This window comes from Anabrus simplex, chromosome 6, assembly GCF_040414725.1.
Source record: "Anabrus simplex isolate iqAnaSimp1 chromosome 6, ASM4041472v1, whole genome shotgun sequence".
In the NCBI taxonomy this organism is placed as follows: Eukaryota; Metazoa; Arthropoda; class Insecta; order Orthoptera; family Tettigoniidae; genus Anabrus; species Anabrus simplex.
The window spans coordinates 80,632,985-80,647,298 of NC_090270.1; the positions used below are offsets into that span (position 1 = coordinate 80,632,985).

General features: G+C 37.3%; 1 protein-coding gene across 3 annotated transcripts in view; it reads right to left on the reverse strand.

Annotated features, from left to right (window-relative positions):
* LOC136876128 (pleckstrin homology domain-containing family G member 5) overlaps positions 1–14,314 on the reverse strand; it is a 1,197,778-nt gene that overhangs the window by 367,655 nt on the left and 815,809 nt on the right. The gene's annotated exons all lie outside the window — the stretch shown is intronic.

Here is a 14,314-nt window from a genome sequence, read left to right on the forward strand (position 1 = left end):
ATTAATGAACGCATGAATTTGATCACATTTAATGTGGGCACTCGTACGATGGTAGAACCGGAAAGGCACTGTAGGCGACCGTGGAGACTTTGTTTCGCTCGTTTCGAAAATATTCAGGTAAATGCTGAGGGCGTACTTAAATTTGAGCACAACGTTGCCTTCGTAAATAAAAAATTTAAACGAATTAGTGCTACGTTAAACGAATCACAATATAAATAAAAAATAATTAGATAAATAGATATATAAATAAAAAGTAAATAAATTAATAAACAAATAAATAAACTAATAAAAGTTCGAAATCTATTGTCAAATGTCCTGAAAATGTATTTCCGTGGTTTGCCATTTTCAATAATTTTATGGACATGCGGAGGTGATATATTGAAATGGTTGATCGCCACGCTTTTTGGGGAGCGGGCTGGGGCTCCCCAAGCCACACATTACCCCAAGGTTTTTTGTGTGCGCTTACTTCTCTAGGGTTATCTGGGACGAAAAAAATTAGCCGTTAAGAAGGGAATTTATTTACATCCAAACATTCACAAATTAAAAACTGTATCAAAGGTAAAACATGTTACCACTAAATGGCAATTCTAAACGGAGTGTAGGCACGTATGATGCTGGTTTTAAATAGCTTCCCTGTTTTCAGTCAGGAATATGTTGGGACCCCACTGTTATAGTGACAAGTCGATTACACCACTGGGAAATTCGCGGAAATTTGTCGGCCCCAAGTTATACTGTAACGGAGGTTTTTTCATCATATATTTGAATACCGAATTCATACCGAAATATATTGTTGGATATTGTATCTTATAAATGTATTTGTGGTACTGAGTTCGATTACGAGCCCTCTACAGGGTTCTTCCTCGCTGTGGTGTCTGAGGAGCACGACTCACAGATTGGAATGAAATAATCGAGGTACTACCAATACATACGGTACGGAATTTCGTAAAGCGGAAAAGAATTAAGGATATAGCATCAGAGGGGAGAATTGTCTCGATATAATCAGTATCACTGAAGGGCGGTACACGAGAATATGGTCCTGTAACGGAATTAACAGATTATTAAAGAGCGCATGAATTTGATTACATTTAATGTGGGCACTCGTACGATGGTAGAACCGGAAAGGCACCGTAGGCGACCGTGGAGACTTTGTTTCGCTCGTTTCGAAAATATTCAGCTAAATGCTGAGGGCGAACTTAAATTTGAGCACAATGTTGCCTTCGTAAATAAAAAATTTAAACGAATTAGTGCTACGTTAATCGAATCACAATATAAATAAAAAATTATTAGATAAATAGATATATAAATAAATAAGTAAATAAATTAATAAACAAATAAATAAACTAATAAAAGTTCGAAATCTATTGTCAAATGTCCTGAAAATGAATTTCCGTGGTTTGCCATTTTCAATAATTTTATGGACATGCGTAGGTGATATATTGAAATGGTTGATCGCCACGCTTTTTCGGGAGCGGGCTGGGGCTCCCCAAGCCACACATTACCCCAAAGGTTTTGTGTGCGCTTACTTCTCTAGGGTTATCTGGGACGAAAAAAATTAGCCGTTAAGAAGGGAATTTATTTACATCCAAACATTCACAAATTACCAACTGTATCAAAGGTAAAATATGTTACCACTAAATGCCAATTCAAAACGGAGTATAGGCACGTATGTTGCTGGTCTTAATTAGTTTCCCTCCTCTGAGTCAGGAATATGTTAGGACCCCACTGCTATAGAGACAAGTCGATTACACATTGGGAATTTCGCGAAAATTTGTCGGCCCCAAGTTTAACTGTAACAGAGGTTAGTTCATCATATATTTGAATACCGAATTCATACCGAAATATATTGTTGGATATTGTATCTTATAAATGTATTTGTGGTACTGAGTTCGATTACGAGCCCTCTACAGGGTTCTTCCTCGCTGTGGTGTCTGAGGAGCACGACTCACAGATTGGAATGAAATAATCGAGGTACTACCAATACATACGGTACGGAATTTCGTAAAGCAGAAAAGAATTAAGGATATAGCATCATAGGGGAGAATTGTCGCGATTTAATCAGTATCACTGAAAGGCGGTACACGAGAATATGGTCCTGTAACGGAATTAACAGATTTTTAAAGAAAGCATGAATTTGATTACATTTAATGTGGGCACTCGTACGATGGTAGAACCGGAAAGGCACTGTAGGCGACCGTGGAGGCTTTGTTTCGCTCGTTTCGAAAATATTCAGGTAATTGCTGAGGGCGTACTTAAATTTGAGCACAATGTTGCCTTCGTAAATAAAAAATTTAAACGAATTAGTGCTACGTTAAACGAATCACAATATAAATAAAAAAATAATTAGATAAATAGATATATAAATAAATAAGTAAATAAATTAATAAACAAATAAATAAACTAATAAAAGTTCGAAATCTATTGTCAAATGTCCTGAAAATGTATTTCCGTGGTTTGCAATTTTCAATAATTTTATGGACATGCGGAGGTGATATATTGAAATGGTTGATCGCCACGCTTTTTGGGGAGCGGGCTGGGGCTCCCCAAGCCACACATTACCCCAAGGGTTTTGTGTGCGCTTACTTCACTAGGGTTATCTGGGACGAAAAAATTTAGCGGTTAAGAAGGGAATTTATTTAATTCCAAACCTTCACAAATTACAAACTGTATCAAAGGTAAAATATGTTACCACTAAATGGCAATTCAAAACGGAGTATAGGCACGTAAGTTGCTGGTCTTAATTAGTTTCCCACCTCTGAGTCAGGAATATGGTAGGACCCCACTGCTATAGAGACAAGTCGATTACACATTGGGAATTTCCCGAAAATTTGTCGGCCCCAAGTTTAACTGTATCGGAGGTTAGTTCATCATATATTTGAATATAGAATTCATACCGAAATATATTGTTGGATATTGTATCTTATAAATGTATTTGTGGTACTGAGTTCGATTACGAGCCCTCTACAGGGTTCTTCCTCGTTGTGGTGTCTGAGGAGCACGACTCACAGATTGGAATGAAATAATCGAGGTACTACCAATACATACGGTACGGAATTTCGTAAAGCGGAAAAGAATTAAGGATATAGCATCAGAGGGGAGAATTGTCTCGATATAATCAGTATCACTGAAAGGCGGTACACGAGAATATGGTCCTGTAACGGAATTAACAGATTATTAAAGAACGCATGAATTTGATTACATTTAATGTGGGCACTCGTACGATGGTAGAACCCGAAAGGCACTGTAGGCGACCGTGGAGACTTTGTTTCGCTCGTTTCGAAAATATTCAGGTAAATGCTGAGGGCGTACTTAAATTTGAGCACAATGTTGCCTTCGTAAATAAAAAATTTAAACGAATTAGTGCTACGTTAAACGAATCACAATATAAATAAAAAGTAATTAGATAAATAGATATATAAATAAATAAGTAAATAAATTAATAAACAGATAAATAAACTAATAAAAGTTCGAAATCTATTGTCAAATGTCCTGAAAATGTATTTCCGTGGTTTGCCATTTTCAATAATTTTATGGACATGGGGAGGTGATATATTGAAATGGTTGATCGCCACGCTTTTTGGGGAGCGGGCTGGGGCTCCCCAAGCCACACATTACCCCAAAGGTTTTGTGTGCGCTTACTTCTCTAGGGTTATCTGGGACGAAAAAAATTAGCCGTTAAGAAGGGAATTTATTTACATCCAAACATTCACAAATTACCATCTGTATCAAAGGTAAAATATGTTACAACTAAATGGCAATTCTAAACGGAGTGTCGGCACGTATGATGCTGGTCTTAAATAGTTTCCTTGTTTTGAGTCAGGAATATGTTGGGACCCCACTGTTATAGAGACAAGTCGATTACACCACTGGGAAATTCGCGGAAATTTGTCGGCCCCAAGTTATACTGTAACGGAGGTTTTTTCATCATATATTTGAATACCGAATTCATACCGAAATATATTGTTGGATATTGTATCTTATAAATGTATTTGTGGTACTGAGTGCGATTACGAGCCCTCTACAGGGTTCTTCCTCGCTGTGGTGTCTGAGGAGCACGACTCACAGATTGGAATGAAATAATCGAGGTACTACCAATACATACGGTACGGAATTTCGTAAAGCGGAAAAGAATTAAGGATATAGCATCAGAGGGGAGAATTGTCCCGATTTAATCAGTATCACTGAAGGGCGGTACACGAGAATATGGTCCTGTAACGGAATTAAGAGATTATTAATGAACGCATGAATTTGATCACATTTAATGTGGGCACTCGTACGATGGTAGAACCGGAAAAGGACTGTAGGCGACCGTGGAGACTTTGTTTCGCTCGTTTCGAAAATATTCAGGTAAATGCTGAGGGCGTACTTAAATTTGAGCACAATGTTGCCTTCGTAAATAAAAAATTTAAACGAATTAGTGCTACGTTAAACGAATCACAATATAAATAAAAAAATTAGATAAATAGATATATAAATAAATAAGTAAATAAATTAATAAACAAATAAATAAATAGTAAAAGTTCGAAATCTGTTGTCAAATGTCCTGAAAATGTATTTCCGTGGTTTGCCATTTTCAATAATTTTATGGACATGCGGAGGTGATATATTGAAATGGTTGATCGCCACGCTTTTTGGGGAGCGGGCTGGGGCTCCCCAAGCCACACATTACCCCAATGGTTTTGTGTGCGCTTACTTCACTAGGGTTATCTGGGACGAAAAAATTTAGCGGTTAAGAAGGGAATTTATTTAAATCCAAACCTTCACAAATTACAAACTGTATCAAAGGTAAAATATGTTATCACTAAATGGCATTTCTAAACGGAGTGTAGGCACGTATGATGCCTGTCTTAAATAGTTTCCTTGTTTTGAGTCAGGAATATGTCGGGACCCCACTGTTATAGAGACAAGTCGATTACACCACTGGGAAATTCGCGGAAATTTGTCGGCCACAAGTTTAACTGTAACGGAGGTTTTTTCATCATATATCTGAATACCAAATTCATACCGAAATATATTGTTGGATATTGTATGTTATAAATGTATTTGTGGTACTGAGTTCGATTACGAGCCCTCTACAGGGTTCTTCCTCGCTGTGGTGTCTGAGGAGCACGACTCACAGATTGGAATGAAATAATCGAGGTACTACCAATACATACGGTACGGAATTTCGTAAAGCGGAAAAGAATTAAGGATATAGCATCATAGGGGAGAATTGTCGCGATTTAATCAGTATCACTGAAAGGCGGTACACGAGAATATGGTCCTGTAACGGAAATAACAGATTTTTAAAGAACGCATGAATTTGATTACATTTAATGTGGGCACTCGTACGATGGTAGAACCGGAAAGGCACAGTAGGCGACCGTGGAGACTTTGTTTCGCTCGTTTCGAAAATATTCAGGTAAATGCTGAGGGCGTACTTAAATTTGAGCACAAAGTTGCCTTCGTAAATAAAAAATTTAAACGAATTAGTGCTACGTTAAACGAATCACAATATAAATAAAAAATAATTAGATAAAGAGATATATAAATAAATAAGTAAATAAACTAATAAACAAATAAATAAACTAATAAAAGTTCGAAATCTATTGTCAAATGTCCTGAAAATGTATTTCCGTGGTTTGCCATTTTCAATAATTTTATGGACATGCGGAGGTGATATATTGAAATGGTTGATCGCCACGCTTTTTGGGGAGCGGACTGGGGCTCCCCAAGCCACACATTACCCCAAAGGTTTTGTGTGCGCTTACTTCTCTAGGGTTATCTGGGACGAAAAAAATTAGCCGTTAAGAAGGGTATTCATTTACATCCAAACATTCACAAATTACCAACTGTATCAAAGGTAAAATATGTTACCACTAAATGGCAATTCAAAACGGAGTATAGGCACGTATGTTGCTGGTCTTAATTAGTTTCCCACCTCTGAGTCAGGAATATGGTAGGACCCCACTGCTATAGAGACAAGTCGATTACACATTGGGAATTTCGCGAAAATTTGTCGGCCCCAAGTTTAACTGTATCGGAGGTTCGTTCATCATATATTTGAATATACAATTCATACCGAAATATATTGTTGGATATTGTATCTTATAAATGTATTTGTGGTACTGAGTTCGATTACGAGCCCTCTACAGGGTTCTTCCTCGCTGTGGTGTCTGAGGAGCACGACTCACAGATTGGAATGAAATAATCGAGGTACTACCAATACATAGGGTACGGAATTTCGTAAAGCGGAAAAGAATTAAGGATATAGCATCAGAGGGGAGAATTGTCTCGATATAATCAGTATCACTGAAGGGCGGTACACGAGAATATGGTCCTGTAACGGAATTAACAGATTATTAAAGAACGCATGAAATTGATTACATTTAATGTGGGCACTCGTACGATGGTAGAACCCGAAAGGCACTGTAGGCGACCGTGGAGACTTTGTTTCGCTCGTTTCGAAAATATTCAGGTAAATGCTGAGGGCGTACTTAAATTTGAGCACAATGTTGCCTTCGTAAATAAAAAATTTAAACGAATTAGTGCTACGTTAAACGAATCACAATATAAATAAAAAGTAATTAGATAAATAGATATATAAATAAATAAGTAAATAAATTAATAAACAGATAAATAAACTAATAAAACTTCGAAATCTATTGTCAAATGTCCTGAAAATGTATTTCCGTGGTTTGCCATTTTCAATACTTTTATGGACATGCGGAGGTGATATATTGAAATGGTTGATCGCCACGCTTTTTGGGGAGCGGGCTGGGGCTCCCCAAGCCACACATTACCCCAAAGGTTTTGTGTGCGCTTACTTCTCTAGGGTTATCTGGGACGAAAAAAATTAGCCGTTAAGAAGGGAATTTATTTACATCCAAACATTCACAAATTACCATCTGTATCAAAGGTAAAATATGTTACAACTAAATGGCAATTCTAAACGGAGTGTAGGCACGTATGATGCTGGTCTTAAATAGTTTCCTTGTTTTGAGTCAGGAATATGTTGGTACCCCACTGTTATAGAGACAAGTCGATTACACCACTGGGAAATTCGCGGAAATTTGTCGGCCCCAAGTTATACTGTAACGGAGGTTTTTTCATCATATATTTGAATACCGAATTCATACCGAAATATATTGTTGGATATTGTATCTTATAAATGTATTTGTGGTACTGAGTTCGATTACGAGCCCTCTACAGGGTTCTTCCTCGCTGTGGTGTCTGAGGAGCACGACTCACAGATTGGAATGAAATAATCGAGGTACTACCAATACATACGGTACGGAATTTCGTAAAGCGGAAAAGAATTAAGGATATAGCATCAGAGGGGAGAATTGTCCCGATTTAATCAGTATCACTGAAGGGCGGTACACGAGAATATGGTCCTGTAACGGAATTAACAGATTATTAATGAACGCATGAATTTGATCACATTTAATGTGGGCACTCGTACGATGGTAGAACCGGAAAAGGACTGTAGGCGACCGTGGAGACTTTGTTTCGCTCGTTTCGAAAATATTCAGGTAAATGCTGAGGGCGTACTTAAATTTGAGCACAATGTTGCCTTCGTAAATAAAAAATTTAAACGAATTAGTGCTACGTTAAACGAATCACAATATAAATAAAAAGTAATTAGATAAATAGATATATAAATAAATAAGTAAATAAATTAATAAACAGATAAAGAAACTAATAAAAGTTCGAAATCTATTGTCAAATGTCCTGAAAATGTATTTCCGTGGTTTGCCATTTTCAATACTTTTATGGACATGCGGAGGTGATATATTGAAATGGTTGATCGCCACGCTTTTTGGGGAGCGGGCTGGGGCTCCCCAAGCCACACATTACCCCAAAGGTTTTGTGTGTGCTTACTTCTCTAGGGTTATCTGGGACGAAAAAAATTAGCCGTTAAGAAGGGAATTTATTTAAATCCAAACATTCACAAATTACCAAATGTATCAAAGGTAAAATATGTTACCACTAAATGGCAATTCAAAACGGAGTATAGGCTCGTATGTTGCTGCTCTTAATTAGTTTCCCTCCTCTGAGTCAGGAATATGTTAGGACCCCACTGCTATAGAGACAAGTCGATTACACATTGGGAATTTCGCGAAAATTTGTCGGCCCCAAGTTTAACTGTAACGGAGGTTAGTTCATCATATATTTGAATACCGAATTCATACCGAAATATATTGTTGGATATTGTATCTTATAAATGTATTTGTGGTACTGAGTTCGATTACGAGCCCTCTACAGGGTTCTTCCTCGCTGTGGTGTCTGAGGAGCACGACTCACAGATTGGAATGAAATAATCGAGGTACTACCAATACATACGGTACGGAATTTCGTAAAGCGGAAAAGAATTAAGGATATAGCATCATAGGGGAGAATTGTCGCGATTTAATCAGTATCACTGAAAGGCGGTACACGAGAATATGGTCCTGTAACGGAAATAACAGATTTTTAAAGAACGCATGAATTTGATTACATTTAATGTGGGCACTCGTACGATGGTAGAACCGGAAAGGCACTGTAGGCGACCGTGGAGACTTTGTTTCGCTCGTTTCGAAAATATTCAGGTAAATGCCGAGGGCGTACTTTAATTTGAGCACAAAGTTGCCTTCGTAAATAAAAAATTTAAACGAATTAGTGCTACGTTAAACGAATCACAATATAAATAAAAAATAATTAGATAAAGAGATATATAAATAAATAAGTAAATAAACTAATAAACAAATAAATAAACTAATAAAAGTTCGAAATCTATTGTCAAATGTCCTGAAAATGTATTTCCGTGGTTTGCCATTTTCAATAATTTTATGGACATGCGTAGGTGATATATTGAAATGGTTGATCGCCACGCTTTTTGGGGAGCGGGCTGGGGCTCCCCAAGCCACACATTACCCCAAAGGTTTTGTGTGCGCTTACTTCTCTAGGGTTATCTGGGACGAAAAAAATTAGCCGTTAAGAAGGGTATTCATTTACATCCAAACATTCACAAATTACCAACTGTATCAAAGGTAAAATATGTTACCACTAAATGGCAATTCAAAACGGAGTATAGGCACGTATGTTGCTGGTCTTAATTAGTTTCCCACCTCTGAGTCAGGAATATGGTAGGACCCCACTGCTATAGAGACAAGTCGATTACACATTGGGAATTTCGCGAAAATTTGTCGGCCCCAAGTTTAACTGTATCGGAGGTTCGTTCATCATATATTTGAATATAGAATTCATACCGAAATATATTGTTGGATATTGTATCTTATAAATGTATTTGTGGTACTGAGTTCGATTACGAGCCCTCTACAGGGTTCTTCCTCGCTGTGGTGTCTGAGGAGCACGACTCACAGATTGGAATGAAATAATCGAGGTACTACCAATACATACGGTACGGAATTTCGTAAAGCGGAAAAGAATTAAGGATATAGCATCAGAGGGGAGAATTGTCTCGATATAATCAGTACCACTGAAGGGCGGTACACGAGAATATGGTCCTGTAACGGAATTAACAGATTATTAAAGAACGCATGAAATTGATTACATTTAATGTGGGCACTCGTACGATGGTAGAACCCGAAAGGCACTGTAGGCGACCGTGGAGACTTTGTTTCGCTCGTTTCGAAAATATTCAGGTAAATGCTTAGGGCGTACTTAAATTTGAGCACAATGTTGCCTTCGTAAATAAAAAATTTAAACGAATTAGTGCTACGTTAAACGAATCACAATATAAATAAAAAGTAATTAGATAAATAGATATATAAATAAATAAGTAAATAAATTAATAAACAGATAAATAAACTAATAAAACTTCGAAATCTATTGTCAAATGTCCTGAAAATGTATTTCCGTGGTTTGCCATTTTCAATACTTTTATGGACATGCGGAGGTGATATATTGAAATGGTTGATCGCCACGCTTTTTGGGGAGCGGGCTGGGGCTCCCCAAGCCACACATTAACCCAAAGGTTTTGTGTGCGCTTACTTCTCTAGGGTTATCTGGGACGAAAAAAATTAGCCGTTAAGAAGGGAATTTATTTACATCCAAACATTCACAAATTACCATCTGTATCAAAGGTAAAATATGTTACAACTAAATGGCAATTCTAAACGGAGTGTAGGCACGTATGATGCTGGTCTTAAATAGTTTCCTTGTTTTGAGTCAGGAATATGTTGGGACCCCACTGTTATAGAGACATGTCGATTACACCACTGGGAAATTCGCGGAAATTTGTCGGCCCCAAGTTATACTGTAACGGAGGTTTTTTCATCATATATTTGAATACCGAATTCATACCGAAATATATTGTTGGATATTGTATCTTATAAATGTATTTGTGGTACTGAGTTCGATTACGAGCCCTCTACAGGGTTCTTCCTCGCTGTGGTGTCTGAGGAGCACGACTCACAGATTGGAATGAAATAATCGAGGTACTACCAATACATACGGTACGGAATTTCGTAAAGCGGAAAAGAATTAAGGATATAGCATCATAGGGGAGAATTTTCGCGATTTAATCAGTATCACTGAAAGGCGGTACACGAGAATATGGTCCTGTAACGGAATTAACAGATTTTTAAAGAAAGTATGAATTTGATTACATTTAATGTGGGCACTCGTACGATGGTAGAACCGGAAAGGCACTGTAGGCGACCGTGGAGACTTTGTTTCGCTCGTTTCGAAAATATTCAGGTAAATGCTGAGGGCGTACTTAAATTTGAGCACAATGTTGCCTCCGTAAATAAAAAATTTAAACGAATTAGTGCTACGTTAAACGAATCACAATATAAATAAAAAATAATTAGATAAATAGATATATAAATAAATAAGTAAATAAATTAATAAACAAATAAATAAACTAATAAAAGTTCGAAATCTCTTGTCAAATGTCCTGAAAATGTATTTCCGTGGTTGGCCATTTTCAATAATTTTATGGACATGCGGAGGTGATATATTGAAATGGTTGATCGCCACGCATTTTGGGGAGCGGGCTGGGGCTCCCCAAGCCACACATTACCCCAAGGGTTTGTGTGCGCTTACTTCACTAGGGTTATCTGGGACGAAAAAATTTAGCGGTTAAGAAGGGAATTTATATAAATCCAAACCTTCACAAATTAAAAACTGTATCAAAGGTAAAACATGTTACCACTAAATGGCAATTCTAAACGGAGTGTAGGCACGTATGATGCTGGTTTTAAATAGCTTCCCTGTTTTCAGTCAGGAATATGTTGGGACCCCACTGTTATAGTGACAAGTCGATTACACCACTGGGAAATTCGCGGAAATTTGTCGGCCCCAAGTTTAACTGTAACGGAGGTTTTTTCATCATATATTTGAATACCGAATTCATACCGAAATATATTGTTGGATATTGTATCTTATAAATGTATTTGTGGTACTGAGTTCGATTACGAGCCCTCTACAGGGTTCTTCCTCGCTGTGGTGTCTGAGGAGCACGACTCACAGATTGGAATGAAATAATCGAGGTACTACCAATACATACGGTACGGAATTTCGTAAAGCGGAAAAGAATTAAGGATATAGCATCATAGGGGAGAATTGTCGCGATTTAATCAGTATCACTGAAAGGCGGTACACGAGAATATGGTCCTGTAACGGAAATAACAGATTTTTAAAGAACGCATGAATTTGATTACATTTAATGTGGGCACTCGTACGATGGTAGAACCGGAAAGGCACTGTAGGCGACCGTGGAGACTTTGTTTCGCTCGTTTCGAAAATATTCAGGTAAATGCTGAGGGCGTACTTAAATTTGAGCACAAAGTTGCCTTCGTAAATAAAAAATTTAAACGAATTAGTGCTACGTTAAACGAATCACAATATAAATAAAAAATAATTAGATAAATAGATATATAAATAAATAAGTAAATAAACTAATAAACAAATAAATAAACTAATAAAAGTTCGAAATCTATTGTCAAATGTCCTGAAAATGTATTTCCGTGATTTGCCATTTTCAATAATTTTATGGACATGCGGAGGTGATATATTGAAATGGTTGATCGCCACGCTTTTTGGGGTGCGGGCTGGGGTTCCCCAAGCCACACATTACCCCAAACGTTTTGTGTGCGCTTACTTCTCTAGGGTTATCTGCGACGAAAAAAATTAGCCGTTAAGAAGGGAATTCATTTACATCCAAACATTCACAAATTACCAACTGTATCAAAGGTAAAATATGTTACCACTAAATGCCAATTCAAAACGGAGTATAGGCACGTATGTTGCTGGTCTTAATTAGTTTCCCTCCTCTGAGTCAGGAATATGGTAGGACCCCACTGCTATAGAGACAAGTCGATTACACATTGGGAAATTCGCGAAAATTTGTCGGCCCCAAGTTTAACTGTATCGGAGGTTAGTTCATCATATATTTGAATATAGAATTCATACCGAAATATATTGTTGGATATTGTATCTTATAAATGTATTTGTGGTACTGAGTTCGATTACGAGCCCTCTACAGGGTTCTTCCTCGCTGTGTTGTCTGAGGAGCACGACTCACAGATTGGAATGAAATAATCGAGGTACTACCAATACATACGGTACGGAATTTCGTAAAGCGGAAAAGAATTAAGGATATAGCATCAGAGGGGAGAATTGTCTCGATATAATCAGTATCACTGAAGGGCGGTACACGAGAATATGGTCCTGTAACGGAATTAACAGATTATTAAAGAACGCATGAATTTGATTACATTTAATGTGGGCACTCGTACGATGGTAGAACCCGAAAGGCACTGTAGGCGACCGTGGAGACTTTGTTTCGCTCGTTTCGAAAATATTCAGGTAAATGCTGAGGGCGTACTTAAATTTGAGCACAATGTTGCCTTCGTAAATAAAAAATTTAAACGAATTAGTGCTACGTTAAACGAATCACAATATAAATAAAAAGTAATTAGATAAATAGATATATAAATAAATAAGTAAATAAATTAATAAACAGGTAAATAAACTAATAAAAGTTCGAAATCTATTGTCAAATGTCCTGAAAATGTATTTCCGTGGTTTGCCATTTTCAATGCTTTTATGGACATGCGGAGGTGATATATTGAAATGGTTGATCGCCACGCTTTTTGGGGAGCGGGCTGGGGCTCCCCAAGCCACACATTACCCCAAAGGTTTTGTGTGCGCTTACTTCTCTAGGGTTATCTGGGACGAAAAAAATTAGCCGTTAAGAAGGGAATTTATTTACATCCAAACATTCACAAATTACCATCTGTATCAAAGGTAAAATATGTTACAACTAAATGGCAATTCTAAACGGAGTGTAGGCACGTATGATGCTGGTCTTAAATAGTTTCCTAGTTTTGAGTCAGGAATATTTTGGGACCCCACTGTTATAGAGACAAGTCGATTGCACCACTGGGAAATTCGCGGAAATTTGTCGGCCCCAAGTTATACTGTAACGGAGGTTTTTTCATCATATATTTGAATACCGAATTCATACCGAAATATATTGTTGGATATTGTATCTTATAAATGTATTTGTGGTACTGAGTTCGATTACGAGCCCTCTACAGGGTTCTTCCTCGCTGTGGTGTCTGAGGAGCACGACTCACAGATTGGAATGAAATAATCGAGGTACTACCAATACATACGGTACGGAATTTCGTAAAGCGGAAAAGAATTAAGGATATAGCATCAGAGGGGAGAATTGTCCCGATTTAATCAGTATCACTGAAGGGCGGTACACGAGAATATGGTCCTGTAACGGAATTAACAGATTATTAATGAACGCATGAATTTGATCACATTTAATGTGGGCACTCGTACGATGGTAGAACCGGAAAGGCACTGTAGGCGACCGTGGAGACTTTGTTTCGCTCGTTTCGAAAATATTCAGGTAAATGCTGAGGGCGTACTTAAATTTGAGCACAATGTTGCCTTCGTAAATAAAAAATTTAAACGAATTAGTGCTACGTTAAACGAATCACAATATAAATAAAAAATAATTAGATAAATAGATATATAAATAAAAAAGTAAATAAATTAATAAACAAATAAATAAACTAATAAAAGTTCGAAATCTATTGTCAAATGTCCTGAAAATGTATTTCCGTGGTTTGCCATTTTCAATAATTTTATGGACATGCGGAGGTGATATATTGAAATGGTTGATCGCCACGCTTTTTGGGGAGCGGGCTGGGGCTCCCCAAGCCACACATTACCCCAAGGTTTTTTGTGTGCGCTTACTTCTCTAGGGTTATCTGGGACGAAAAAAATTAGCCGTTAAGAAGGGAATTTATTTACATCCAAACATTCACAAATTACCAACTGTATCAAAGGTAAAATATGTTACCACTAAATG